Source organism: Theropithecus gelada, chromosome 16 (assembly GCF_003255815.1).
Source record: "Theropithecus gelada isolate Dixy chromosome 16, Tgel_1.0, whole genome shotgun sequence".
Taxonomy (NCBI): domain Eukaryota; kingdom Metazoa; phylum Chordata; class Mammalia; order Primates; family Cercopithecidae; genus Theropithecus; species Theropithecus gelada.
This window is the reverse complement of record NC_037684.1, coordinates 36,701,204-36,706,366: the sequence shown is the minus strand read 5'-3', so window position 1 is coordinate 36,706,366 and position 5,163 is coordinate 36,701,204. Positions and strand designations below refer to the sequence as shown.

The following is a 5,163-nucleotide window of genomic DNA, read 5'->3' as shown; positions in this document are numbered from 1 at the left end:
ATAAACAAACAAACCATATTATACAACAACAGTAATTAGAGTGTGGTATTGGCTCACAAACAGAAAAATGATAAATGAAAGAAAATAGATCATCAGCTACTGGCACAAGTGTGTGTGGAAACATTTCAAATAATTGAGAATGGGTGTCAGGACAACTGGTTATGCATTTAAGAAAATAAGATATATCTGACAACATGACAAAACTCCATCTCTACAAGAAAGATGCAAAAATTAGCTGGTCATGGGGGTACACATCTTTAGTCCCAGCTACCCAGGAGGCTGAGGCAGGAGGATCACTTGAGTCCAGGAGGCAGAGGTTGCAGTGAGCCGAGATCGCTCCAGCCTGGGCAACAGAGCAAGTCCCTGTCTCAAAAAACAAAAACAAAAACAAAAAAACCAAGAACAAAAAACAAAACAAAACAACAACCTCACACCATTCAAAAATAAATTAACTCCTTCTTCCCGGTGACTGGTATGGACCAAGTTCAGAAGCAGCAAGCAGGGTGAGGCCAATGTGGCTGGGAATGCATAGCTCAAGGCACACAAGAGGCAGACAGCATGGCAGGGACATTTGTTATTTACAAGGGTATTACAATAAAATTAGGAAGTATATTGAGGATGGTGAGAATGAGTTTCTCTGTGTTGGAGAAGGGAGAAGCCTAAACTGAACCTTATGATGCTGGGTTGGAGAAATCAGTGTGTTTTGTATGTCTATTTCCTGGTTTTGATGCTTGTGCTGAGTTTAGGTAAGATAATGCCCTTGTTTTTAGGAAATACACACTGAAGTATTTAGAGTTAAGGGCTTCGTTTCCTCAATTAGTCTCAAATGCATCAGAAAAAATATCTAGTATGTATACAGTGTATAGGTAGGGTGGAGGAGAGAGAAGAGATGAAGCAAATGTAATGAAATGATAACAATTAGGAGATCAAGGTGAAGACGTTATGGGAGTTCATTGTGCCATTCTTGCAACTTTTCTGTAAGTTTGAACTTATTTCAAAATATAAAGTTTGAAAAATAAATTCCAGATGTATCAGAAATCTAAATAATTCTCTTTCTTGGAACCTATGCCCCCAAATACTCTCACGTATACACAAATACATTACATAAGAGTCCTACATTCTTGATCATAAAGAAAAGTTAGATATATAGGAATATGCTTCAATAGGAAATGGCTTGATAAATTGTAAAATGTTTATACCATGGAATGTTGTGTAGGCCTTAAAAAGAGTGGCAGGGCACGGTGGCCCACATCTGTAATCCCAGCACTTTGGGAGGCTGAAGCGGGTGGATCACGAGGTCAGGAGTTTGAAAGCAGCCTGGCCAGTATGGTGAAACTGTGTCTCTACTACAAATACAAAAATTAGCTGGGCTTGGTGGCACATGCCTGTAATCGCAGCTACTCAGGAGACTGAGGCAGGAGAATCGCTTGAACCCGGGAGATGGAGGTTGCAGTGAGCCAAGATCATGCCACTGTTCTCCAGCCTGGGTGATAGAGTGAGACTCTGTCTCAAAAAAAAAAAAAAAAAAAGAATAAAGTAGACCAGGCACAGTGGATCACACCTATAATTTTAACACTTTAGGAGGCTGAGACAGGAGGATCGCTTGAACCCAGGAGTTTGAAACCACCCTGGACAACATAATGAGAGCCCATCTCTATAAGAAATTTTAAAAAATTAGCCAGGCCTGGTGGTGTACACCTGTAGTCCTACCTACTCAGGAGGCTGAGGTGGGAGGATCACTTGAGCCCAGGAGGTTGAGGCTGCAGTGAGCTGTGATTATGCCACAGCATTCCAGCTCTAACCTGGGCAACAGAGCAAGATCCTGTCTCAAATAAATAAATAAACAAACAAACAGAATAAGTAAGATTTATATGTACTGACATGGAAAGATCTTGAAAATATAGTTAAATGCAAAAACAAGTGGACCAATAGAATATGATCCCATTTATGGTTTTTTTTTAAGTTTAAAAAAAATTGCTATGGGGTAGCATATGTGTGCATATACATGTGTATCTGTGCTTACAGACACATAGAAAATGGTCTGAAAGAACACACATTAAGAATCTGCTGAGCTCGAGTATGTGGGAGATGGGGCCCCATGGCTTCCCCCTGCGCCTCCAGGCCAGCCAAGTCCGCATCTGCCCTGTGGAGTTCAACCCCCACTTCGTGGGCCTATGATACCCAAGGTGGAGTGGGCGGCGTTCCTGGAGGTGGCTGATAACTTGCGCCTGCTCCAGGTGCCTAAAGGGCCGGTTGAGGGATATGAGGAGAACAAAGAGTTTCTGAGGACCACGCACCATCTGCTGCTGGAGGTGGAAGTGATGGAGGGCACCTTGCAGGGCCCAGAGTCTGGACATATGTTCCCCATCAGCCACGGGATCCCCAACATGCTGCTGAGTGAAGAGGAAACTGAGAGTTGATTGTGCCAGGCGCCAGTTTTTCTTGTTATGACCATGTGTATTTTTGTTGATGTATGCCGTTTCCGAATTCTGCCATGCATGTCCCCAACCCTTGAGCCAATGACATACCAAACACACAGTGTTCTTGAGCTCAATGGTGTATACATATTTTTCTCATGAAAGATTCAAAACCAAAAAAAAAAAAAGAACACATATTAAACTGTTAGCAATGGTTAACTCTAGAGAAGGAAAATGGTACTATTCTTTCCAATTTTTCCATAGTGGCCATGTAATCCTTTAATTACCAGCTGAAAAACAGCCTAAGTACAAAAAGGCAGGAATATGTACAATACATTCTCAAAAGATTTCCCCTCAAGTTGATCACAATATTTAGTGTTGGGAATTATCTTTATATACCTGTAAAATTCCTAATCCAGATCCCACATATAGGGAATCGGCCTTCCAATGGACTGTGCCTGGGTACACTTTATCATTCACTTAACAGAGGATTAGGCAGCCTGCTGAGCCACTCCCTACTTGCTGGGCGACAGTCCAGAAGTGAATTCCCTTGCAGCTTTCCAAAAGGAGGTCAAACAAGTCCTCAGGGAGTCTCAATGGAAAGAAGTTGCCAAAGGCTAAATTTGGCATCCAAGTCAGGCCCTGGACTGGGATAAACTTGTGCCGCACTTTTCACTTACGCTTTCAAGACCTTGATCAGAATAGGCAGAACTAGACAGCTCTTTCCAAGAGCAGCTTAGCAGCCCAAACCAGAAAAACTTCCCAAGCTAGAGTTTTGGGGTGAACCTGAAACTGTAAAATTCTTTCTCTACCTCCTTGACTTCTACCATCTCTTATTTGAAGGGATAATTCTTGCCAACCTGATCAGAGCCCCATTTTAGCCCTATTCAAGACAGAAAAGGAAGGCTGGTATAGTTTTATTTTTCCCCCCCTACCACCTACTCCCCAGCTTTTTAGGTGTAACTGACCAGTTTTGCATTTAATTTGTCTTGTTTGGTCTTGTCTTTTCATACAATATTTTACTGAATGGTATTTCACAAACCATAAGAATAATCATTTAAAGTATATAATTCAGTGATTTTTAGAATATTCACAGAGCTGTGTAACTGCCGCCACAATAGATTTTAGAGCATTTTCATCACCCCAAAAAGAAACGTTTTACGCATTAATGGTCACTTCCCATTTCTGCCTCCTAGCCCTAGGCAACTACTAATGTACATTCTATCTCTATAGCTTTGCCTATCTGGACATTTAATATCAGTAAAATGATTCAATATGTGGTCTTTTGTGTGTGGCTTCTTTCACCGAGCATAATGTTCTTGAGTTTCCTCTGCGATGTAACATGTGTCAGTACTCCATTCCTTTTTGTGGCTGTATAATATTCCATTGTATATCTATATCACATTTTATTTATTCATTTATCAGTTGACCAACAGTTGAGTTGTTTCCACTTTTGGGCTATTACGAATAATGCTGCTATGAACATTTACATCCAACTTTTTGTGTGGACATACATTTTCAGTTCTCTTGGGTATATACTTAGAATTGCTGGGACATATGGTAACTGTATTTAACTTTTTGAGGGACTGCCAAGTTGTTTTCCAAAGCAGCTGCACAAGTCTGCATTCCCATCAGCAATGTATGACACTTCCAATTTCTCCACATCCTCGCCAACACTTGATGTTCTCTGTCCTTTTGATTATAGCTCTCCTATCGGGTATAAAGTAGTATTTCTTTGTGGTTTTGATTCGCATTTCCCAAATGATGTTGAACATATTTTCTTTCAATCTCTGGTAAATAAGAGAACGTATTTTCATGTGCTCATTGACCATTTGTATGTTTTCTATTTTTTATTCTAAGTGACTGTTTTCTTAATTTTGTTTTCAGATTTTTCATCACTAGTGCATAGAAATACAATTGCTTTTGTACACTAATTTTGTATCTTCCAACCTTGCTGAACCTGTTAGCTCAATAGTTGTTTTTGTTTTGTTTTTGAGGCTAATCATCTTGATGAAAAATGTTGCTGAGCCAGGATGAGCCCTCAGCTGCCGTGTCCTACCAGATCTGCTTTTCCCTACTCATTACCCGCTTTCTGTTATCTCTAGGAGGGAAGGCTTAGTGCATTTCTTTTGAAACTTTGCCTGCCCCTGACCTGCCTTTCTCCAATCTGTGTCAGGTGTTTCTTTGGCTACTAATCCTATGTAACTAAAGTTTTTGCCACCACTTACCATAATACAGAAACTGCTAATACCATTTGCTAGGGAACAAAGACTGCAATAAATTCCTCATCTGCCGCATCTTCATAAATATCATTTCATGCATCTGTTCATTTACTGCCATAAAAACCTAGGGTTTATGTGGTCTGGTGTTGGTGTCACTGCACCACCAATATGATGTTTATCATTATTGTCAACAAGTGCTATCTTAGTTCATTCAGACTGCTATAACAAAATACTCTAAACTGAGTAGATTATAAATAGCAGAAATTTATTTCTCATTATTCTAGAGGCTGGGAAGTCCAAAATTAAGGTGCCAGCAGATTCTATGTCTGATGAGGGCTTGTTGTCTGGTTCAAGGATGGAAACTTCTTGCTGTGTTTTCACATGGTAGAAGAGGTGAGGGTTCTCTCTAGTCTTTTGTAAGGGCAAGAATTCCATTCACAAGGGCTCTGCCCTCATGACCTAATCACCTTCCAAAGTCCCCACCTCCTGATACTCTCACCTTGGGGATTAGGATTTCAACACAG

The 5,163-nt window shown here is 40.5% G+C and overlaps 1 pseudogene; it reads left to right on the top strand.

Moving 5' to 3' along the window:
* The first annotated feature begins 474 nt into the window (after positions 1-474).
* On the top strand, positions 475-2,420 carry LOC112610133 (annotated as a pseudogene).
* The last annotated feature ends 2,743 nt before the right edge of the window (positions 2,421-5,163 follow it).